Below are 25876 nucleotides of genomic sequence, written 5' to 3'. Positions count from 1 at the left end.
AAATTGAAGGAGGGAGCTGGCAGGTCTGTGAGGTGACTTTGATTCAGGTCCAGCCAAGACTCAGTATGATATGTGAGCTCAGTAATTATATTTTCTCAGTAAGAGAATTTGGGGGACTCTACCTAGAAGTTTATTATAGAACCAGAGACTGGAGTTGGCTTTGGAAGCTGATTAAATGGACTTCGATGAGATATTACAGGGACTTGAGGATAAATCACTAGCAGGCAACAATTAGCTTGAGACAAGACCCAGAAGCAGGTGAATACCAGCCATGTCCAGAGAACCGGGCATAGATGACAGAAATGTGTAGTTGAGAGAAATCGCTTATTTTCTTGTGGGCCTCAGTCCTCTTACCTGCAAAATGTGAATGTCAGACAATTTGGTTCTCAAGAAGCTTCAAGAACTACAACTGGAATTCTATAAGATCTATTCCACAGCCAGATAAACGATTTAGCTAAACCCTGGCAGCTGATAGTGGCAATGGAGCGGGGCCTAGAAGCCAGTGTCCTGTTCCCTATTTTAGTACTCTTTCTATTCTCCCACATAACATTATGATGATGGGCGGCTGGGTGACCATTGTTATTACAGCTTTTAATGTATGAAACACAGAATTTTAAAATGATGTAAGACATAAAATCATCTTAGCTCCCGATGTTCTTCCACTGGAGAGGGCCAGCTCTGATAATACGCCACCTTCCTCCGTTTTGCCTGTGTGGGCCCCGCTTTCCTGCTTGTAGGACCAGCATGTATCCCGCCTCCCAGGGATACCTTTTCTCTCCACCCCTTGGCTCTGAAGTGTAGTCTTAGCATTGGATGTTGTTTTATAAATAAATCTTATTATTTTATATTGCCATCTCTCCATATTTGCTCTAACCCTCCCTCCGCCTGCCTCCTGCACACACATCTTATAAGGGCTCTGAATCTAAGGACTCTTCTCTGCTTTTTGGAATTTTCTTTAGCTGCTGGCACAGTGCTCTAGACATTATGCTCAATAAAGAAGTACACGAGTGTTTTCTTCAACAGTTTTTCCCTCTGTTTGTTTTTAAGATGGATGTGAGATTTACAAGCTGAATTTCAGAGCAAGAAAGGAACTTAAAAACTAACTGTCTAGTTAACTCTTCTCCCAGAGAAGAAATGACTGACTCTACTTTTCTTGCCCAGTTAGCAGTAGGTCTGAGAATGGTGCCCCTTCTGACCAAGCTGTGGGGGGAAGGTAGGAGCCTGAGCTCCTGTTCGCCACTCATGTGGCCTTGGCTGGCCTGGGTTCTTCCTTTCTACGAAGACCATTGGGAGATAAGGGTGGTGCACGTGGTGCTGCTGCTGTATGAAATAGATGGAAACAAGCAGACGATTATTGGATGTCTACTATGTGACAGGGGCTTTCACATAGATTAGGTTGGTCAATCATCATAAGCTAGAATTCCCATTCCTATATGAGGGAGCCAGGTTGTAAATGGGACATTTAGCAAAAGCTCTTCCTTATATAATCTCTGAAGAGCTTACATTAGTGGGTAGGTGCTTGCCTCCTGGAATGTGGGCATAAGACTCTGCAGAGTACATACGTGACGATTCTGAGAGTGACTGATTGTGAAGACAAGTGAAAGCAAACAGGTTGTGATCAAACTGGAGGTGGGAGTCTGTGTGTTGGCCCGAGTATAAGAGAGCACTCGGCTCCCTTACTCTCTCCACACATCCAGCTCTGCGTCTTTAGAGAGCTGGGATTTGAGTGTCTCACACTTGAGTGTTTGTAGTATTGGCTTGTATTTGCTTTTATTGCATCTTACTCCCTCCTCCCCCTAGTCTCCACTGCTGAGTATATTTTTCTCCCTCCTGTTCATCTTCTCCCCCTCCCTTTTTCTCCTGAGTTAACCCTGGGTGGCCTAAAGTCCCGAAGGCTTTCCGATGGCAGAGTCCTCTGTACTGGACTGTGAAAATGCTGGCAGAGAAGACGATACACAAATCTGTTAAATACGCAGTAAAAATAGCTTATAATCTATGAAACTCAGTATTAAGCAAGTTGATATTAACAAGGTTTGAGTGCTGTTCTGAAATGTGGCAGCTGCACACGCATATTGGCTGCTTTTCCTCCCTACCTCTGGCAGCTTGCGAGCTGTGTTGCCATGACACTCCTTGGGCTCTGTTTAGATCAGCTATTTTCTGAAGGAGTCCCTGACCTTCCCCACAATAGAAACTGTCGATGTGGTCATGTCAATGCATCTTCAGGAGCAAGTGTGACTGGTGAGCCCCCAGTTGTCACGAGGAAACTGTTGGAAACTGTAGGTCAGGACACATACATTGAACATTTAAGATCAAGAGGGGCTTTTAAATATCCTCTAATCTTGTTTGGTGAGTGAGGATACTGAGGCTCATTGAGTGGAAGTGACTTGCTCAAGGTTACGGAGTGAAGTAGGGTTAAGGCTGGTAGAGGAACTCAGGTCTCCTGGTACACAGTCCTCTACTGTTCCAGTTGTACCACACTCACCCCTGCCTGAGGGCTCTTTTCAGTCCAGAAGACTGTGGATTGAGGTGAGCCAGGCCTGGGGACATTGCTGTCCCTAGGGATGAGCAGAGGAGGTAAAGAGAGATAGAGGAGTGGAAGAGAGGGAAAGGAGTGGAATGCAGAGTAAGGAATGAGGAAATGAGTGTGAGTTATAGATAGTGTGGGGGTGATAGATTCCCAGAGTAAATGCCCAAGGTGTCAGTCAGCTGTGCCCATGTGCAGAGATTCTTTCCTATCGGATTCCACAGATGGGTTCTCTGAGAAGTAGATGCTTAAAGGGACAGGAGAAAAATAATGTCATGTTCTCTATTGCCCTGAACCCTTTCCTGACATCACGTAAGACCTGTCATTAAACTACCATATGAGCCATTGTCAGCACCAACTTTTTTTTTTCTTTTTTTGTACTTTATAGTGTTAGTGTTCTTCAGGTAGTTCATATGTGAAATGCTGTCTCTTCCACAAGGTTACAGGGTCCTAGGGCAAAAATTGTGACATAGATGGATCTTCCTCCCTTCCTTTCTCCTCTCTCCTTCCCTCCCCATCGCCTTTCAATTATGGCACCTGGCATAAATCTAAGTCACAGATGATGAGCACTGAGTACATTTTTGTTAGTTGAACTGAGTTGAATTCAGGTGACCTCTTAAAATTTTTATTAATTGACAGTAAAAGTTGGCAAATTATGATTTGGGGGAACAACGTTCTCGCCAGTTTGGATTCTATAAGATTTCTTGTACATTCATCGTTAATTTTCATAAAAGCCAGTATGCTATCCAGTATTATCCTCATTTTACAACGAAGAAACAAAAGTCAAGTGAGCTGCTTAAATTCATTTCGAGTAATAAATAGTGGAGATTGATTTGCATCTGGGTCTTCTATCTTCAAATATTGTCAGATTACTTCTATTTTTCTTCGCTACTTATGCAAGGGGCACTGTTCCGTAGACAGAGATTCAGCCTTCTATTGAGGAGGATAAGGATATAACCTACCCCCTTAAAACTTTGGAAAAATAATTATGAGGACTCAGGTTCAAACAGTGACTTATTATAATGCTTTGGACAACACTTTAACTGATTTTTTTTTTTCATTAAGCCACGGGAAAAACAGTGCAATATTCTTTAATTTGCTTTGTTTGAAATAAACTTCGAAAGTGTATAAGACTCTTTTAACTTTTAATAAGTTTGGATGCATCCAGTATACGGGGAAAAAGGGCTTTTACCGTAAATGAATAACAAAATCAGACCACTTTTTTTATGGTTACAAAAGAAGGATGTGAGAATTTTTGAATGTTACAGCTAAAGTCTACATTTTAGTTGATATTGATGTTTTGTAGGTTTTTCTCAATATTTGCTATATTCATTACATGATATCTATTATGCTTTCCTAACTTTTATATGATTTGGATGAGTTTGATAACATTTCTGCATCCTTTCTGAAAAAAACATAAATGTGGAACAGTTTTTTTTTTTTTTAAACTTATGTGCTCAGGAAGAATATCGCTGCCTAATTTAAATTTTAGTACACAGTCAAAGCTTATTTGTAGTGAGTATAATATCTTGATATATATAGATCTTGCATTTCCTTTTTGTATCTAACTTTCCAGGTGTTTAAGGAGGAGGAGGGTGAGCTGAATAATAATGATATAATGCCCAGAGAGGAAACACATAAGACAAATATGCTTGTGGGTCTATTGGAGAGAGAGAGAGAGAGAGAGATTAGCTTTTAGGCTTTTTATAAAGCTGTATTTTGAAAGTACATAAGAATTTTGAAATTACCAAAGGAAAAATTGAAATAGAAACTTGGATGTTCATAGAATGGATATTTTATCTTTTGTTTTAGAGTTATAGGTAAAATGAAAAGTTAGAAAATGTTGTTTGGTATTAGACAGGAATCAAACATATTTTCTCCGGGAAGAAAGTTTGTCTTGGGAATCTGAGTGTTCTTGCAAGCTTTCCAAATTTCTTCAGTCCCCATTGAAGTCCATACTTTGTTTAATTCAGTCGAATAATTTTACTCTGAACAATAGCTTAGAGAACACGCTATTTACTATAAGAAATGCACATACACACTAAATAAAGAAAAGGAAAACAAAACAAAACATAGCACTTTGCACCTTTCTTGCATGTTCGAAGCAGCCTGTCATGCTTTAGAATCGCATATGTCTGTCTCAGTTCTTCTGAGTGGATTGGGCGCTCCCTGAAGACAAGAGAAATGATTCATGTATGTTTGTGACTGTGATTTTGTGAACTCAGGTACAGTAAATTGAAACAACTTTTATAACATCCTTCGCTTGGAGTTGACGAGCTTATTCAGAATCTTGTTAGAAGTCATGCTTTTACTTTTGAAATCCTTCTGCTTCATAGACTTTCTGTGGAATGAAGACACATTGTCCATCTGCCTACTTACAAGAGAAATGGGTAGTCTAGAAGTGCAATAGCCTGTTTACATACTGGCCTACACTGTCTCTGTAGGAAAAGGTTTCATATATTCTAAAATGTTTCAGAGCTAGGAAAAATATACACATGTAATATATAGAGTGCATATATATGTACATATATATGATCTGTTCCTTGTCACAATATTTTACCCAATGTGCTATTTACAGTAATGAATCAAAATGTCAGTTTTAAAAATATGAAGTGTCATAGTGTTCCCACGTTGCAGGAAAGTTTGATGTGACAGTTTGTTAATCATATGACTATTATATCAAATGTGTCTCACAATGTTTTTTGCTCAATGCTCTTTCTTGTAAGCTCTTCACACTTTTTTAGTGAATTCCTAGTTCAAGTTACTAACCCAGGGAACACATTTAGGTTACGTGTCTCCCACACCTCACACAAATGCTGCTGTGTTTTTCTGTACTTAGAACTGAATGGATTTCACATCATTTTCGAGTGGTTTGATTTTGTGCCTGACACATTTATGTATAGTAGCTGAAAGAAAAATTTCTCTTATGTATTTTGTTATTTTCACTACAGAACCATCACATGAATCTTTAACATATAGAATGGATGTTTTGTGTTTCTCCAAGTTGGGGTTCCCAAGGTTTAATTTAGATGTCCTTATTTGCTATTGCATACTTCTTAACTTTGGGCACATTTAAAAATTTTGCTTGGCACGTCGATTATACCAATTTCTTTATCCTGCTAAAAGGGCAGAATCATAGAACATAAACATTTTATGGTTTGACAAAGGCAGTGTGGTTTCTTGCAGGAGAATATATGGCTATGCTACTTACCATCTCTGAATCTGTGAACCATACTGGATCTTTGTTCCTCAGTTTCCTATGAAGAATCATCAAGATTGAAATTAGATTAGATCACTGAATTTTTAAACTTGTGCTTTAAGGAGCCCCAGGGTTCTGGGTGGATGTACGGCCTAAATGTGGGGTGTGGGCCAAGCAGTGAGGACGCTGAGCCCTTCTACCTGAGCAGCCTTCACTCTCAGATTTGTTTTAATTTAGTTATATATATTATTTTATTTAAGTAGAAGACCAACTTGCTTGAGATACCAACTTTTCTGCTTAAGTCACCACTCTGCTAAATGATCTAGAGCCAGCATTCTCTGAGTATGGCTCATTTCCTGAGAGTTTATAGTGGGCAACCACATCAACAGATCTTGGTTGCTCTGGCCTCAGGTTCTTCCTGTGCATGCATGAGGCCTCCATGGAGGTCTTTTCAGTGGCAAAGTATTCTCTATACTGAGGTTTAAGGGAAAAGCTACCGAGATCACATCTATGTCTGATTTTTATCCTGGCATCTTTTTAGTCTTAGTAAACATACTTTCCAATTTAGCAGATTTCAAGTCAGCAAAGACAATTATTTAGAACAAATATAGACACAAGAAGGTATAACAGCTTTGGCAGGTACTTCATCTGCTTTTGGTCAAGGATATGAATGCTATTCTTTACGCGAGAGAGTTTTAGCCAGTTTGGCAAGGAGGGTGGACCCCTACCACTTGAAAGTTTAATTAATCTATCACTTTCTCCTTCCCTCCACCTCATACACACATAACCATTACACTTTGATCCACTGTGCAGAGCATATCCCTGTTTATATCCTCCAGAATGATGGGGCAGGAAAATAAAAATGAATTACAAATCAAGGCAGAGACTGTAAGAATGACCAATGGTGAAAGGAGATGAATTAGTAACACTACTGAAAAGCCTTCAAGTATGAATAATATAAAATCAAATTGGAGAAAATGGTTTTCATAGATTAAAAAAAAAACATGTCTTAAAGACGGGAGAGAGGATTAATGTCTATTTTGCTAGATGCAGAAGCATCATTTTCGAAGTTTTTCAGGAATCAAATTATGGGATTAGTTTGATTTAACTTTTTTAATAGCTGAAATCCTGAGGGGAGAGAATGGTCAAGTCTGCAGTTTTGTGCATGACACTTTCTTATCGTGAAATGCCCCTCTGGTAACAAATCTCATAAAAACGCTGTGAGTTCAGAAGCAGCTGCTGAGTGTCAAGACAGAATGCTCTTTTATTGAGTCACATATCAGCCACTGGGGATGCACCTGTGTTTACTGGGGTTGGGGGGAAGGATGACCAAAAATACATATATAGGAAAATTAGAAGAAAACCCAGGAGCAATTCCTGGCTCTTTCCCTGAAGAAGTTGGTGAGGTGAGGCAACACGTTCTAAACAAATGTTCAACTGTAGAAATAGTTTTAAATCAGACAGGAAGCATTCTGTATATAATATTGGTCAAAGTAGAATGGTATAATAGATTGTTGAGTTGGAGGGATTGATATGAAGAGAAACCAAAACAAAAACCAACACTTCGCTGTCTTATTTGTTTAGGTATTTTACTTTTACACTACCTTTCTTCTGCCTCATTTTTCTCCTTGCTAGAATGTTAGGACCTTGAGTTCAGAGCCACGTGTGTCTTCTCTGTTTTCCAGGTGCCCAGAGTCACACCCGGCTCATTTATGAACTCGATAAATATTTTCTAAATGGATGAGTGATAGCATTACTAAGGAAAGAAATGTGACATAGATTTGGAAAATTCTGAACTGGCTACTTCTAAACTCCCTGGGACTTTTACTAAATTCTTATCGAGTTAGGACTTATTCTGCACACTTTGCATCATTAACTCACTTAGTCCTCTAAGGAAGGTACTGTTATTACCATTATTTTACCCATGGAAAATTGAAATTTAGAGACTTTATACAACTCCCTCAAAGTCACTTGGTTCGTACAAGGTAAAGCCAGGACTTGAACTCAGATAGTCTAACTCCAGCCACTGCTCTTTTAATTACTAAGCTACATTGTCTTCATACAGTGAGTATTTGCCTGCCTGATTTACCTCCCAGCATGTCGTGAGGCTGAAATGAGATGATAGGTGTGAAAGTATTAGGAAAGGGGTAAACCATCTGTTGAAGGTGAGACAGCACACAGCTAACTATAAAGTAAAAAATAGAAACTTGCTGAGAAAGTTCAGAGAAGAAGAAGGAACGATCATTTCCAACTGGAGTGGAGGGTAGGAGATCAAGGAAGGCTTCCTGGGGGAAGTGACATTTAAATTGGCCTTGATGGGTAGAATATTGTTACAGGGAGATGCTTTCTAAGCAAAAGGAATGACCCATGGAATAGAGGTACCAATGTGCAGGGTGGTGAAAAAGAAAATACAAGTTCATTGAATGCTGATTAGTTTAGCATCCTTTCCAAAGCAATGTGCATTGAGGAATAGGGAGGGAAGAGGGAAAGGGGGCTGGTAAGTAGGATAGTGAATGGGAAGATGAAAAACTTACCAAAAAAACACATCACAATCTTTCTGGGAATTGACTCTATGCAAATAGATGGTCCCTGTCTTACCTAAATCATGCTTTGACTCATCATTTTCTTATTCATGGTCCTTAAGTACTAGTCCAAGGACGTATAGCCTGAAAAGTGGTGCGTGCTCTGGAGCCCTCTTAGATATTGACAAGGTACATTAGCATGCTAAATCTTTCAGGCAGTCCTGTGGGACAGAAATCGGCTTGCTTTCATCTGACTCTGAAACTTTGTTTTTTCCTTTGAGCAACACTAGTCAACATGTCGTAGAAGTCATACTTCAGTAGACCTCCAGCCAAGGGGCTGGACTGATTTGTGTCCGCTTTCCAGCAGATCATTTAAGAGTAGAACTAGATCCATTCTCGGGGCAACTAAAAGCTGCATTCTGAAAGAAGAAGTTAGATCACTTGCCTGTGGAAATTGTTATGTGTCATTTAGAAAGAAAGCTGTGCTAAGATAAACTTGAGAACCTTCAGCCCCACTGAAAAAGTAAGAATGAGAAGCAGGAAGTGAAGGAGCCTTAGGTCTTGAAATGGAATGTGTCTAAGTGTGATACCAACCACAGGAACCCCTCTAGCAGGCTGCCCTGTGAACATGTTATGAGAAAACCTGTTAAAGTCAGCAGCTTACCAGCTAGCCTCAGAGAGGGTTCAATGCCTGTTTCGTCCTTTCACCTGGCATTGGTCTGAGTGGAAAAGAAAGCAGTGGATTGTATTGTCTACTCCACTATGTTAGAAGCCATCGCTTCATCTCCTCAATTGTCTGACTGTGTCAGGATTATTAATCTCTTCTTTTATAGACGAAACACTGACTCCTAAGGTGCCTCTCTGGTACAGAGGATGTCATGTTTTACTTCTCCGATCTGTACCATTTTGAATCGGGTCACACAGCAGGAGATGAGCTGCGGGCGAGTGAGCGAAGCTTCATCTGTATTTGCAGCCGTTCCCTAGCACTAGCATCACCATCTCAGCTCCACCTCAAATCATTAGGCATTAGATTCTCATAGGAACTCCGGTCCCTGGTGCCAAAAAAGGTTGGGGACCAGAGATCCCCAACCTGTAACAGAGATTCTCCCCTGAAGAACCTCTGAACCCTGTGTGACCTCTAGTCTTGAATTGCATGTTGATCTTGTTCTTTATGTCTATATGCTTTCTCTCCTTAAGATTTGAAACTTGGGACTGAATGATTCTAGAGTCCATGTGCCACCTGTGTTCAGCATTCTCTATAGTAACTTTATAGACATAGTCCTTTAACAGGGTACCTCCTCTCCAGCCCATTGTTCTAGACCTTCTTTGCTGACATATTTTGAGTTTTCTGGATTCTGGGTCTCCTTGTTTCTAATGTCATTTCCCACCTCCTAGAACATAACTACTACCATCTTGTTCTTTGGCTAGCTCTTCTTTTAACTTTCAAACAACACTTTTGAACTTGTCATGCATTGGAATCACCAGGGGAATCCCACCCTCAGAAATTATGGTCCAGTAGGTCTGAGAACATAGTGTGGGAGAATTTGTACTTCTAACAAACTCCTAGATGATTCTGAAACTGTCAGTTTGTGGGCTCGCTTTGATGAGTACAATTTAAAGTACAGTTCAGGACCCCTGTTTTCCAGGAAACTGAACTATCTTAACCCAGAGTTCTCCCTCCTACCCTCCATCCCTTCCTTTTTTCTTTTCTTCTTTTTTCTTTTCTTTTCTCCTTTTTCTTTTTCTTTTTTGTCTCTCCTCTCCTCCCCTCCCCTCCCTTCCCCTTCCCTTCCCTTCCCTTTCCCTCCTTTCCTCTTTTCTCTCTCTTTTCTATTCTCATGGAACCTGTCTGATACCCTATATAAATTAGGTAACTTTTCATTCATGTGAAAGTCTCATGGGCTACATTATCAACTTCTTGTGCCTGGTTAAACACTTTAGGTGAGACACAACTTTGTGTAAATGAATGCACATCTGGATGGAGAATCTTGAATCCTGAGTTTATCATCCTGCCAGAACCTCATACGAGCTGTGTGTTTCGGGGAAAATCACATCTTGAGTTGAATTTCCTCATCTCTAAAGAAATTATTCAATTTCCCTTTGCTGTAGAAGCTTATGGGAAAGATTAAATTAGACAGTGGATATATAAAGTGCTATACAAATGTAACGATGTTCATAGTGCATTATTTTTTATTTTATTTTTTTACTTTTTGTATAGTCGATTCATTCATTTTATTATTAATGATGAGGCATGAAGGAAATGCTGTTGGTTTTCAATGCCATGTGGAGTGGAGGGTGGGGCTGAAGGATTGCCGGGATTTCAGGAAAGCTCTTTTAGGTTCATGGAAATGATTTCTACAACAACGGTTGTGAGCCTGTGCTCAGGTCGGAAAAGCAACGTTATATATATATATTGTATTTTCTCTCCAAGTAGACCGTGTTAATGATTATGAAAATTGTGTTCATATTCTGTTCCTCTCATTAAACCTGAGAACAATGAAATATTAACAGTAGTTATCATTTACAGGATTTTGTAGGGTGTTTGCTAGTGGGTAAATTTATAAATCTTTAAAATTTTGTTTCTGATAACAAGAATATCAACAAAAGCAAATGCCCTCTTCTAGGTTTTCTTAAGAAAATACATCTATTTTTCTTAAATGCCTACTATGCAAAGTCTAGCTCTGGCACTGAGGAATAAAAATAGGGTTAAACGTAATTTCTTCTTCAATGGAGTTTATAATTCAATGGGAGACACAAACACATAGATAACTGGTTGTTTTGCACAGAAAAACTACCTAGGTGGTGAGGGAGAGGTACAGCAGGCATGCTGTGGGAATTGGAGGGAGGTTTCAGTGGGTGTGCAAATGAGGCTGGGGGTCCCTGAAGGAGGTGGTATTTTAACACATATTTAAGAACTGAAAGGATTTCAGCAAATGTACTTTAGATAGGAACATGCCAGTTGAAGAAGCAGTATGTTAGTACTCCAGGCATTGCCTATAGTGTTTTCTAGTTGAAATTATGGGAAAAGTACCGATTCACAGAAATATGAGAATATCTCCTTTGAAGATCCCCTGCTGATATTCTGGTCCATCTGACTATGCTTATTTTAGTTCCTTCAGTACATTTGGCCCCTTCTTTACAGGATAGTTCTTTGCGCCACTTCCTTTTTTGAGTTTTCTTTCCTGGTCCTTAGCTTCTCTATTCTGCAAAGTGAGGTCACCCTCACTGTCACATTCCTTTAGACCTCCTCTTTCTCCTGTCCCCAGATATTTAAAACCCTCGTCCTGTAGAAACAGTATTAACAATAGCTTCTTTTTTTATTTCCATGAGTTGATTAGAGCAACACGTTTGCAGTATCGAGACACTGATTTTCTCTTTTCCAGGCTCTAGATCATCAAGCCCATAATGCCAACTCTAGTCCGTACTTATATGCTTATAGTACCTATTGTGGCTGAGAGGAGATAGGTCACAGTGAAAGGAAACAGGTTGTTAAAATCTGCTGGAATGAAACTTCAGGTGCCAGGCTTGTCTGAGAATGCAGTGTAGACTTTACATTCTGTGGCAGGCATGTTAGAAGCTTTTGATGTTCAAAGCCTTACGTTTTGATACTTATAATAATGTAATATAAGTTCATATCAACTGAATCCAGGCAATTTCACCATCCACTACATTATTAATTCCAGATGGGAAAATTCATTAGGACTCAAAAGTTGTTCGAGGCCCAACTGTTTCTTAAATTATTGTTACAATTATTATCTATTTATTTTTTTTTTATAACTGACGGGAAGGGGAATTTAACAGCTGTGTGATTAGCAGGGCATGAAATTAAAAATGTTTTGTACAGAGTCAAGAGGTTGTTTACTACAGAATTCCTCAACTGAAAATTAAGTATCATTAAGATTGGCCACAAGATGCTCTCTTTCACCATTTAAGTTCGAGTTTTCACATCCAGTTCTTTGCTAAAAAGGCCTCTAACCTTTTCTGGAAGGAAAATGCTGGCCAAATCATCACGAAGCATTTCTAATGTTAACAGCCAAGGTAACAACCACATTTCTGTCACTCACAAAATAACAGTGCAACTGGAAGTTCAGCCTCACTGCTCTGAGCAAAGAATAAGTTCCAATTTGAGGAAGTCAGGTGAACTAGAAAAGGCCGCAGCTTTAGTCTTCCTCTTTCAAACTCCAGAAGTTGCACCATTCCATGAATGCAGGTGCGGACGTCTAGAAAGTGAATGTGTATCCCATTCCTTTACTTGTGTCATGTCACTTTTTGGGTCCTTTTGAAAATGCCCTTCTTCAAGTGGATTTTAGATAGTACACGTGTCCCTCTTTGTTTTTTTTTTTTTAAAGTGATGTATTGTTCTCTGTGTGAAGATCTTTATTACATATTTGACATGGACTTGCTTACCTTCGAGCCTGGAATCCTTAATCTATCCCTGTCTTCTTGTGTTTATAATAGAGTTTTTTTCTGTTTGATAGTTATTGATATACATGTATGATTTCCTTAGACAGATTCTATCTTTATATTAGTCTAATTCAGCCAGACCCAGTCACTGCCCTTAAGGGATTTTTTTTTTTTTTTTTTTTTGGTGAGGGGAAAGTGGGTTTGGTGACAGTGACTAGACTAGAGATATTTCCAATAAAAGTTAATTTCTTTAAGTAGTATCTCTAAATACTCAGAGCTATAGTTAAGAGGTTAGCGGTCATTAGAGGAGAGAGACATTAGTTTGGTTTGGATTGGAGGCAAATGTGGAGAAAATGAAGGAAGTCTTCCTAGAAGAGTTGGAGTTTGATCTGGAACCTGAACTCTGGGTAGAATTTGACCTAATGGAATTCTAGGAGAAAAAGATTTCCCAGGCTAAGTGAAGAGTGTCTGCTGCGCTCGATTTTTTCACGTTTCCCTCGTACTGCTCTCTGGCCACCATCCAGGCCCTTTGGAGAGCTGTTATTGCAGGTGGGGCCTCAGTTGGAGATCTAGGGAGTATGTGAGCAAGGCTTTCGTAGTCTTCAGTTTATGTGTAAAAAATGGGCAGAGGAGCCAGCCCCCTGGTGCAGTCTAATAAGTGTATTGTAAAGGGAGTTTGTTTTTATGTGATGGTATGAGAGAGGAAAAATAAGAGAGACAAAGGCAGTAGATGTTGGATGTTTATAGAGGGATTATAATGAAGCCTATTGAGTGCTCTTTATTTTTTCTCTCAAATCACTTTTAGGGGTGACAGAAATGCTTTATTATTATTATTATCAAAGTGTCACTTTTATCTCGTCTTTTTCTTAGGAGCCAGTATTAAAATCACTTTTGTCCTCTGTCCTTAAAGGTGAATCTGGGTGAGTTTAGGCAAGAGTATATTTCCTGGAATACATTATATGCTGGCAATAGATCTGGGTGTTTAAATAAATACCTTTCCTGTAGAAGAGGGTCATTATAAGTCAGGGTGCTACTGGCAACCCTGCGGGGTTTTGTTGAGTACGTTTCAACACTGTGGCTGCCCCACCTTAGCTCTCTGCCATGTCAGGGGGTTTTTGAATTTGCTGTCACTTTCGGCAAGTGACCTGATGAGGCACTGTAATGTGCATGTTGCTGGCCAAACGTTATGTTGCCTGGCTGAAAAGTAACAAGACTGAAGTTTTAGCCAATATTCTGAACATGAACTTGCAAATAGTAGAGTTATTCAAGCAAAACCTTTGTGGGGTGCCGTTATGGCACAGGGAACACTTGCTTCTAAGTTGTTGCCTTTGCTTAAAACGTCCTTGGAATTGCCTTCAGAGATAGTGATGAGCCACCCCCAAAAGTCAGAATTATGGGATATGAGACCATGAAATCCATTTACCTCATTCTGAATGTGAGAAAACTGAGGCCTGGGACAAATATAGATGTGGGCAGCAGTCTTTCCCTTGGATAGGGGCAGGGCAGCATCCGTTCTCAATTACCCTGTCAGCTTTCTGCCCGACGTCTTCTCATTGTCTCTCTGCCTTAAAGAAAATCGATTTTGAGTTAAGCCTATGAATAACTGAAAAGCAAAAGAGAGAGAAAGATAGGGAGAGGGTCTAAAAGTTCCACCTAGCACTGCTGAATATTAGAGAGTGTATCTGTAGTATAGGGAGAACGCAGCCCTCCTGGGATGGGGCTTCTTCTGTATTATAAAAAAGTCTCAAGAAATAGAAATTACTTTGTCAAAGTTTTCAGTTGTTTATTATTGTATTTATTATAAAATCTGGTGGAGATAGAAATAGAGTTTTAACATGCAAGTTTCTAATTGGATAGTAGAGCTTACTTTTCAGGGGTGGGGATGCTGTCATAGATAAAGCTATGTCCTTGTCATAATAATCCATTGTCATTTTCATAGCAGCTTTTTCTAAAGTGTGCGCCATAGAGTACTAGCTCTACAAATGGTCAAATTAGTTTGGGAATCGGTTGCTATTATAGCAACCCGTTTTTAAGATTCTCCATGAATATTTAGCAAGATTAACTTTGAAAAATCCTATAGGTAAAAACAATAACCACAACATTTCTTTTTGTTATGTTAAATTTAGGTTTTGTCAAATTTATTTTATAATGAAACCATTATGTGGACGATTTCCCAGTCTTGTGTTCTGTGGAACATTCTTTAGATAGCATTATTTATTGTTAAAATTCTTAAGGTTCACATCTGTCAGCTTATAATAATCTTGTATGAAATATAAAGTTATTAGGCTAAACTATAGACCTCCATCTGCCCTCTCTTCTACATAGGAGAAATTGCAGGTTTATTTCAGGATCAAACACTTTTCAAACGAAATGTTGTTGGGAGAAAAAAAAAGACATACACACATTTTAGAGCCTAATAATTGTAGAAAGAAGACAGTGTTATACTAGCCAAACCCAATTTTCTGAATTAGGGCTTTAACTGGGAGAGTCGTTCCTGAAAATAGCTTGTTTTTAAGCAAAACTTTGTTGGCTTTTGGTGGTAGACTTTTTTCACCATAGAAACCATGAATATGGGTGATTTTAAACTGTGGCATGTTTCTTGTGTTCAAAACCAGGGCTTGTGGAGGAAACAAACACTTTCTTTAACTTTTCTGAAATAGTTGGCTTGACCATCGTGACATTTTTTTCTGTTTTTTTTTTTTTTTTTTTTTTTTAAGGATATTAGCTTTTTTCTTTTAAGTGGGTAGGGTCCTTGTTTATCTCGTCCAAGCCCACACTTGACAGATGAGAAAATAGAGGCCCAGAAGGCTTTAGGAACCTTTCCAAATCTCTCTACCGGTGACAAAACCAGAAAACTAAAATCGAGATCTCTCATTTATCTGTTCAGTACTTTTTTTTATTGTACACTCTGTTAAAAAGAAAAGAGTTAACTGCATCTCTTGATTATAGTTGGTAGGTAGATAGATACATGTATGCATGCATACATAGATGGTAGATGAAAGCACATAATTAAAAACTCCTTTGCCCTCAAGGTAAGAAGACCCTCCATGGGCTCTTCACTACCTCCTTTTCAGAAGAATTTCACTCATCTCAGGCCAGTTCTTTGTTATTGTTCACTTGAGAAATGATTTACTTTAATGGAAGAGGTATGTGTGAAAGAGAGGGTCACGCCCCGCATTTTATCTCTCTGTCTTATTTCAGGCTGAGAGATTCACTACAGCAAGGCAGCGATTACAATTTTCATCATAAGAAGAACTGGCACATCACCAAGAGCTTGAGGGATATGGCTTAGTTATTCATCACTGTGTGGTTATTTCTCTTCCTTTCCCTCCCTCTTTCTTGCAGCTTCATCCTTTCTCCTCTTTCTCCATTGCCCATGTCGTCAGCAGTCTGTCTCTCTCCATGGACTGTAAGGAAAGCTCAGATCCAAGGAAGATATTCCTTCTGTTAGACTTAACCTAGTTATAACAGATGCAAAATAAAATTCTTATGCCTCTGAGTTTCTTCCTTTACATAGAAGGATTTGACAAGTTACAGATCATGGGAAATTCCCTATTCAAAAGACACTACAGAATCTGTAGTCTCTTGCTACCTATATCTGTGGTGTAGTGTCACGTGAAAGGAAGTGCAGTAATCTCAGTAATGAGAAATATAGGTTCTGAACTGCACTTCTCTGCCAATTAGCTGTGGAATCCTGGGAAAATTAAGGGACCTCATGGGGTCTTATTTGACCCAGTTTCTTCATTTGCGTTCGCAGAATCAAGATCCTGGAGTTGTCGTGTGGTGTAAATGAGATAATTGATATAAAAAAGGTTTATAAACTACAAAGCACCCTATAAATATGTGGCAGGCATTATAATATCAATAATCATAGCAAATGCATATACACCGCTACTTTTGAGCCAGGTACCATTTTAAGAACTGTACATCTATTAGCTCACTTAATTCTGACAGCAGCTCCATGTGTTAGTGAATAGCACTGGTCATCATGAATCACCAGGCCTGGCTGCTGTCCTGGATTAGCCGGTGATTTACTCTACAGTCCCTTCCCTTCCCTGAGCCTCAGTGATACTCTTTATAAAAGAAACACTGGACTCCAGTTGAATGTAAGGGCCTTGCTGTTCTGGCATTTGTGAGGGGCAATTTTTTGCCCCTCACAGGCTTAGTCAATGAGTATTAATCAGAGCTCGCATTTAAACTGAGGGCTGTTAGGACACACATAAGCACAGTGAGTTCGTATAACTTTCCCAAGGCTGCACAGCTAGTGAGTCATGGAGCCAGGCAGGATTCAAACACTGCTTAGTGCCCCAGAATGATGGCGGTTAGATTTGGAGAACTCTCTGGAGATCTCAGGTGTGTCACGTTGTCAGACTCCCATCTAATCAGCATCATGATTTTCATTTAGCTCTTTAGGTTTTGGTGGTGGTTGTCATTTAATACCACAATTAGATTCTTTGCATCTTGATTACAGGTTTTCAGTACTGGAATGTGTATTTCCAATGTCTTAAGCAGGGTTTGGCACGTGGTACTAGTGTCCTCATGTATGTGGCCAGTTTGTTTTCTGCCCAAACTTTAGATCCTTTGAACGCCTCAGGAGGCCTGTCATCGGCATCTACCAAAACTGTTTGGCAGAATGACCTTTTTACATCAAAAACCCCTTGAGGAGGCTGCCATGGTGCAACTCTAGACAAGTCTCCACTGGGAAGACACGTTTCAATTTGCAGCCCTTTTGTTTTCTGCATGGCATGTTCACTCCAACTTAATTCTACTAGAGTCTTTTGCCCGTTTCAGCTTTGTTTTTTGCTTTGCCATTATTTTATTTTTCGACAGGCCTGGTTTTCTTGGGTTCTGCTTGGAGGTAACACAAGGTTTGTAGCCCAGCTGTAGCTGGGAAAGAGGCACACCCATTGAAATTGGGTGAAAATTGACTTTTGAAGCCCAAGGAAATTGACATAAATCTTAGACCATGGACATCTTTCATCTCTGACTCTGCCTTCCTTCTTTGTGTGGTGCTGTTCCAAGATCTCTTATTGGGACCAGCTTTCCTGGAGGGTTGCCTTTAACTCCTAATCCACTCGGTATGTGTATTTACCATTAATGCACCATGAATAGCCTCTCCAGTCCTCATAATTAATCCACTATGGAGTTCATTTATTCATTCATCTACAAAAGGATTATTTGATATAACCTATCAGACATAGCCAGGCACAAGGGATACCAAAGTGAATTAGACACAATCTCTGCTTTCGAAGATTTAATACTCTAAGTGGGGTGGGGGAAGAACTCATTAATTCAATCAGCAACTAGTTCTTGAGTGCCCACCACGGCCAAATATCAGACCCTTGATCAGAACTATAGAAACCAGGCAGATACAAACCTTCTCATCACAGGGCTTCTGGTCCGGGAGTGACAACCACCATATTCATAGTTTAACAGATAATTATGTAATTATGGTTATGATAGGTACCACAAAGGAAAAGTACAGGATGTTGTGGGAATAGTAAACCATTTTTTTTCTTTTTTTTTTCTGGCCTAGTTTGTGGGGCAAGGTATGTTTTCTGAAAGAAGCGGAGTTTGTGAGGTGAAGATAGGCACAGGAGAGTAGGATTGAACATAAACTCCTCTGAGGTTGCAAATGATCAGTGCTTAGCTCAAGTGTTGGGGAAGCTGAGAGAGAAATTTCCAAAATCGGGTCGATGATACAGCTTCTTTCAGTATGTTTTCTTGCTGTCTCATCTGTAAGTGGTGGACTTTCGTAGGATCATGACCTCTTTTAGTGATCGTAAATTAACTTAAGAAAAAACCGTTTTTCCTTACTACCTACGTGTGTTAAAATAATTCGCTATATTTCATAGGCACACCCACAGTCCTTGAATCCAATTAGTAAGAAAAACACGTTTCATGTCATTGTTAAGTAACACAAAAATAAACAACTGGTAAAGAAAAACCCAAATATGAATGCCTTGAGCATTTTGCTGAAATCCGGGAGTGTTTTGTTGTATGGAATGGTTTCAGACATATTTTTTTTTTTCCGTTCTGCACGTATTTGTATATTTACTGAGGGTACCTTCATAGATTACATATTTTACTGGACTGTTGGAGGTGAGAAGGAGAAGGGTACAGGAGGAGCTGCTGCTTACTGCCATTCGGATTATGTCCTGCTTGAAGGCAGGAGAGCAAATGCGATTCAAATTCTGTTCTCTCTCCACTCGCCGAACCAAGACCAAGCGGATTTTTCTAATGTGCACAAAAGAACCTAATAACGGTTAGCAGAGGCCCGGCAATGGAAATGTCTGACAACAGGTTTCTTTTTCTCTGAAAGCACTTACAGTTTAGTAGGGAAGGCAGACACGGGAATAACTAAACAATTATGTTGCCAGCCAGAGCGAAATATGTTAACCAGCGGTTCAAAAAACATCTGAGGAGGCTTGATTAAAGGATTTTAACTCTGACAGAGTGGGGAAAATAAATTTATATAGCATTTGAAGAACCTAATTGGATGGGTAAGATTTTGTTTTTTAATAATAATAGCTGTACTGAGATACAATTTATATATCATTTAGTTAAACTCTTTTAAAGTACACAATTCAGTGGGTTTTATTATGTTGGGAACATTTTTATCACCTCGGAAAGAAACCCCATACCCATTGGCATTCTCTCCTTATTTCCCCTAAACCTCCTTCACCTACCCATAGCAGCCACTAAACTACTCTCTGCTCTTTAGATTTTCCTATTCTGGACATTTCGTATAAATGGAATCAAACACTATGTTCTCCTTTGTGACTTTCACTTATCATAATATTTTCCAGTTTCATCCATGCTGTAGAATGATGTGTAGTTTTTTGTTTACTGGAGAATAGAAGGAAGTTCACTCCAGAATGGGACGTTATAGTGAGCTAAGAGAATGACCTTCATAAAAAATTATGGGCTCTGTTTTTAGGTTGAAAGTAGAATATTGGTTCTGCAGAGTAGGGCCTTTGGGAGATGCTATGGGAAATGTAGTTGCAAATATAATTTGATAGCAGATTATGAAGATTAGGAATAAACTTGAACCTTTTTGATTATACAGATGCTTTTAAAAGGGGAGTAATATAACTTGATGTGTATAATTTGGAAAAAAATGATAATTAAAATGGTAAGGTTACCTTGCTTGGTATTAGAGAGCTAGATGTGAAATCAAGAACACCTAATTCCTAAGTACTATTTCCTCGTATTCCATGGCCTCTTACTTTTTATGTTTGTTAGCTTGAGTAAGTAAAAAAGAGCACAGGTGACTTTTTTCATTATAATTATTTTTAAACTATTAGAAATGTGAAAAATAAATCTTTATAGGTTATCATTAAAAATTTTATTGTTTGGGCACTTGAGATGAGGCAGCCTTTTCATGGTAAAGCCTACTGTATATGTTTTATTACAGTAGGCTTTATGTTTTATTAAAAAATAGGACATTTTTCATCTCATTTGGTTGCCTCTTTAGGACCCTGTAATGTGATGTTTTTGATACTGAGTCTATAGTATTTCACGCTGCCATGACGAAAATACCGTAGACTGAGTGACTTAAACAACAAAAAATTTTTTCCCACAGTTTTGGAGACTGGAAATCTGAAATCAGGGTGCCAGTATGTCAAGTTCTGATGAGATCTCTTTTTCTGGCTTGTAGAAAGCCACCATCTCATCATGTACTCAACGTGGTGAGGGGAAAGAGAGCAAGCTCTCTGGTGTCTTTTCCTATAAGGACACTAATTTTATCATCAGGTCCCTACCCTCATGAACTCATCAAAACCTAATTACCTCCTCAAAACCACATCTCCAAATATCATTACATTAGAGGTCAGGCTTCAGTGTATAAATTTTAGGGGGACATAATTCAATTAATAGCAGAGTCTTGTTTGTTTTGATTTCCTTTGGACTCGTGGCCTTAGATGTGTTTCTTATATTCATTTGACAGATTCCTGGCAATCAAATGGAAGTCATAAGTATCCCAGTGTAGCTGGCCTATGTTTGCTTCTCTTGCACCCTAGCGGTATCACTTATTTCTTGTTTCGGAGCTGCTCATGTCACAAGCTTTTGCAAGAGGAGAGATTTTAGAGGTTATCTGGTTCCAGGGCTGTTAAATTAAGGGTTAGTGGTCCATGAGCTTCCTGAAATGGTTTGCATAATTCCCTTCCCACCACCGGCCCCATGAGATTCCCACGTGGTTTGTATCCCTCCAAAAAGGAAGACTCACTTATATAATGATATTGGTCTCCTTACTTACATTATTCATTCTTTACAACTGATCTCAGCGATTTGGAAACTGAGTCCTATAGTAGTTAAGCCAACTTACCCGAGGTCACAGAGCTAGTAGGTGACAGAACCTAGATTCGGACCCTGCAGTCTGATGTCAGAGACTGTGCTCCTCACAGTTATGTCTTCCTAACCGCATGCCCTTTGCATTACTTTGTTCTGCTGTTTTTAGACTCTGGATCTGAGTGATCCTCTTTTAATAAATGGATAGTAGAGACCCAGAGAGAAGTGAAACATGTCCAAAATGGTGCTGTAATTAAAAACATATAGCTGTCAACATGTGACTGTAACAAAAACAACCCAGTCAGATCATGAGACTTTAACACATATTTTAAAATTAAATTATAAATGCTCCTTTTTGACCATTGGTTCTGCCACTGACCTTCCTTGTCCTTCCTTCTCTTCTTATTTCCTTTTTTTCTTTCCTCTTCCTCTGTCTTTTCCTCTCTCCTGTTCGTGCCTTCCTTCAATAAGCATTACTGAGCACATACCTCATTCAGGGATAAAATGGAATTATTAGTAATGGAGTATTTAATGTTACTAAAATGGTTTATGGTCAGGGATCTTGTGGATTATTCTGTTCTTCTGTGGTCAACACTTCTTTATCCTAGAAGGTTCTCAATGGAGCTGCCACAAGTGAAACAATCTTGAGGGAAAGCAAATTACCTGAAGCCAGTGCCTTACCCCCGTACACCATTAAGTTCCCTGATTTCCGATTTTGGGGGCTGGATGGTGCCATTTATTTGAACAGGCAATACTGAAGGAAGTCCACTTTTATGTGGGCATGGAATAGAATGAGAGTTATTTTAGCTTTTCATATTTGAGAATTTTGCAATAGAATAACTGAATGTTCAAGGCTGGAGTTTAGAAGAAAGGTCAGGAGTAGAGTTGGAAACTGTCAAAATATAATGAAAGCGTAGAAATAGATGAAATGGCTCAAGGAACTTTCGAAGGGAATGAAAAACTCCCTTATTTCTCCTTTTCTTTTAGAGTATGGTACCTATTTCAAGTTCCATTCTCCCAGATAGCCCTTAACAATCCAGACTAATATTATTAACTTCACTAGTAACTAGTAAAGTTACTAGTGAAGGCCATGTTCACTAGTAACTCCTGTAAATCCTCTTTTGTCATTTAATTGTGTATTTATCCAGGTCACTTACTAAAGCTGGAAGGGAGGTGGCACAATACACTGGAAGTCATGTTTATTTAGAAATTAGTAGATCTCTTCTGCGAGTTTAGGCTTTATTAATTGCTATTTGTGCGATTGATTGATGGACTGATTTTCTCTCAACATCAAAGTCCAGGTCTATAAATTGAAGTTAATAATATTGTCTGTTCTGTCTAACAGAGTTGGCATTCACATTTTGACTATGATAATGGATGTGAAAGCTCTTTACAAATTACATTTTCCCACATTTACATAGAGTAATTATGTTGTTTGTTTTATGTAAATGGCTATAAATTCAGAAGACCTAGAGTATAAGTGTCTTTGAATTTATAACCATTTTTTCTCTTTTAGTTTCTTAGTACCTAAAACAATGAATGCTGTGTGTATTAGATGTTCATATGCATGATTATAATTAGAGTGTTATTTCTTTTTTCTTTTGCTTCTTTTGAGGGGGGACTTTTGTTGTTGTTGTTGTTGTTGTTATCATTATAGCAGTTTTTAAAAAGAGTTTTTCTTAGAAGTTAGTGGGATGTTAACTTCTAAACCCATTTCCTGTTTGCCCCAAGAATACTCTCTGGTGGTGCTTGCAGCTGCTGCATTTACTCCGAGATTAGTCACGAATTACAGTCCTAACCTTACCCCCCAAATTTGCCACAAAATAGCTTGCTTTTATTATTATTTTCGCATCACTCTAGTATATTGATAGTCTTTGGAAACAAATGATATTCTATTTATAGCATTCTATTTTTAGTAGTGGTATTTCCGTTTATAAAATATAGTAATTCTCATTGCCGAAAGTGTCATCCTAGAAAATGTAGCATTCCTATGCATGTCGTTAAATTAATGCTGGCAGCGAGCTGCACTTTTTTCTAAATGGGAAAAGGGTTAAGAGTTTCTTCTTTGAATTTCCTGGTCCCTTCTCATGTGTCTTACCTTTTGCCCATGAGCCATCCTCCCGCCATCTAAGAGCCTCCTGATACTCTTATTGTTTTCTAGCAATGATGATGTTAGTGTTTCTATTGACACTTAAAACCCTGTTGGGACATAGGATTCAATTGCCTCATAGAACACCAAGGCCCAGAGAGGGCCTATGTGTATTTGGTTCAAGTAAGTTTGGGTACTGGTTTATGAGCAGTACTCATCCTGTGCTTTCCACTGAGCCTTACTGGTATTTATCTTCTTCTCGTCATTTAGAATTTTGGTATTTTTGTTTGTTTTTAGTTTTTAGGATGAAATCACTGACTTTGGTCACATGTTAAAATTTTATGAGAATTCTATTTTTAAATCTAATTCCATTCTATTATGGTTCAAATTGCACTGTCTTTGTCACATTTGTTCCTAGGCAATAATCAGGGATGACACCAGACAGAAAATATTTTGCCATGTATTAGTGGAAAATTTAGTATGTTTGTTTTATCACGTTGAATGTAGACAGTATGGACACATAGAATCCATTTTAATTGATTGGTAAATATTATTCTCAATTTTCTCTACTTCTCTTCATCTCCCCAGCATGGTTTGCCACAATATAGGTGTGCATTTTGTTTAATAAAATGTATTTTCTTTACCAGGCATTGTGTAAGATTGCTTTATGTCTTGAAACTGTGATTCACGAGTAGTTCTTGCCCTCAAGGAGCTTTACATCTGGTAGAAGAGATAGACATGTTCACAGGACGGTTCTAATAGTCATTGGGTTAAGAAACTTTCAACATTAAAGGCACAAAAGTCTGTATTAGGAGTATGTGAGAAGAAAAGATTAAACTTGAGGGGGAGCTCTCAGGAAGTTGCCAGTATACTCATCTTTCATTGTATATTAACTCCCAAATTCCTTTTCTCTGTCTAAGATGATTTTTCTTTTGTACTAAAAATTTTACCTGGCTTCTGCCTCATCCCAGTTCCCAGTATGCTTTTTTTCAGAAGGTGAACAAAAAAAAGGATATGAGGGATGATTGATGATTGATGATCTCAATGTTTAGAAAACTATAGAAATTAGAGAGAAAGGCCTGCAGCATATCAGGATACAGAAAACTATCTCACCAGTCACTGGTGGTGGTTGCTCAGACTCTTGGAAAAATGTGCCTTCAGTAGACAATGTTTAAATCATAGTGCGTGTACACACTCACACGTGCACACACACAGTCTCTTTGCCCTATTAACCATTTATTTTTGACTATCTTTTACTTGATGATTTCTTTTACCTTGTTCCTTTCTAAATATTACCTCCACTGGGAACTAATTAGAATCTCTCAAAATTCAAAGAACATTGGAATACATGTGGGCTCCAAATGTTATCTTTAGGCATTATAGAATATTAGAAACTAATTACGGTTATCCATTGTGTATATAGATATCTAAACAACTCCTTTGCCAAATGTGTAGTCAGGCTGCAGTGAGAAAAGTCAAGGAAATAGTTCTCATTAGCTTTGAATTTTGAAGGAATTTTCTCCCCTAGAGTAATAACACAGCACGTGGAGACTTTGTAGGTTCTAAAGGGAATGTGCAGAGCCAAAGTTTACCTTCATATTAAATTAATGCTTAACCTAGCACTAAAATTGCCTTATGACTTTATGAGGAAACGACTGTTTCTACAAAGGCAATCTTTTGTAGAAAAGACATACTTTGATGCCCTCTACTCTTTTAAGTAGTCGTATTTAGAAAATAAATTTAATTCAAACTCCAGCACATCAAAGCGTTTTGTAGGATTTTTAAAGCTGTCACTTTCTTAGAGTGGTAACTGAACATTGTTATTTTCATGTGCTTATTTATGATATATAAAAATATTAAAACGACCCCAGAGTTGGTTTGCTCTTAGAAAAATAACAACACACAATGCTGTGTAGAAAAGAGTACTTCCTCTTAAGTCTGGAGACATGGGTTCTAGTCCCCATGCTGCCTGGGACTTGATCTGTAGAGCTTTGAAAAGTCAGTTCACATGCCTGAGCCTAAATTTTTCCCTTTTAACAACAAAAGAATTGCAAATCTTAGATCTGGAAGGCACCTAAAATTGGTCCCCACTTTAAAAAAAATTGTATAAATAATATCGCAACATTGTATCAAGCTCAGAACTTTTAGTAGAAAAAAATGTCACCCAAAATTTCACCACCTAGGTACAGGGGCTATCTATCATTTTTGTGAAGTATTCCCTTCCAATCTTTAGCTATTAGCATAAATTACCATGTATCGTTTGGCATTATACATTAAGCATTTTCTATATTACTGCATATTCTTGAATGATTACAATTTTAATATCTGTTTAATATTTCATTGAGTGGTTATACCATATCTTAATTATTTAATTGTTTTTATATATTGTTCTGATTAACATTTTTATGCATAAATGTAAGTTAGTCCATCAAAAACCTTGAATATGATGTCGGAGGGGTGAAATAAAAGGGTAAGGGTTTAATGTTTTATGGTTATTCAAATCCACTGACAACTTGTGTTCCAAACGGGATGTTTCTCTAACTCTGCAGCAGGAATGTGTGAGTCAGTAAGTCAGCATCTCCTAATTCTGCCAATGTTCAGTGTTAGATCCTTTTTTTTGGTATTAGCATTTCTTTGGTTCCCGTAAGGTTAAACATGTCTCCTCACGTCTCATTTCCAGTTATATTTTGTATATGGCATTTGAAAATAAATACTTTGCAGTCTTTGGGTGGGAAGCTATTCACAGCAAGATGAAGAGTAAATATTTTAATGAGAATTGTGCATGGCTTGTATAAAGAGATTCTAGAACTTTTTAGTCATATGAAGGACCCGTTGAATAAATTAAAAGA

The 25876-nt window shown here is 38.4% G+C and overlaps 1 protein-coding gene across 26 annotated transcripts in view; it reads left to right on the top strand.

The window, feature by feature from the left end:
- The window catches only part of LPP (LIM domain containing preferred translocation partner in lipoma), a 640361-nt gene that overhangs the window by 175037 nt on the left and 439448 nt on the right, over window positions 1–25876 (top strand). Inside the window, exon 1 of one of the 26 annotated variants that reach the window (XM_023525871.1) lies at window positions 20651–20672. The exons of the other annotated variants lie outside the window; for them this stretch is intronic. The gene's annotated coding sequence lies outside the window, so the exon portion shown is untranslated. Of the gene's footprint in view, window positions 1–20650; window positions 20673–25876 lie in introns of those variants that run through there. 26 annotated transcript variants of the gene reach the window in all.

The sequence above is a fragment of the Pteropus vampyrus genome, unplaced genomic scaffold (genome assembly GCF_000151845.1).
Source record: "Pteropus vampyrus isolate Shadow unplaced genomic scaffold, Pvam_2.0 Scaffold14, whole genome shotgun sequence".
Lineage (NCBI taxonomy): Eukaryota > Metazoa > Chordata > Mammalia > Chiroptera > Pteropodidae > Pteropus > Pteropus vampyrus.
This window is presented reverse-complemented; position numbering and strand designations above follow the sequence as displayed.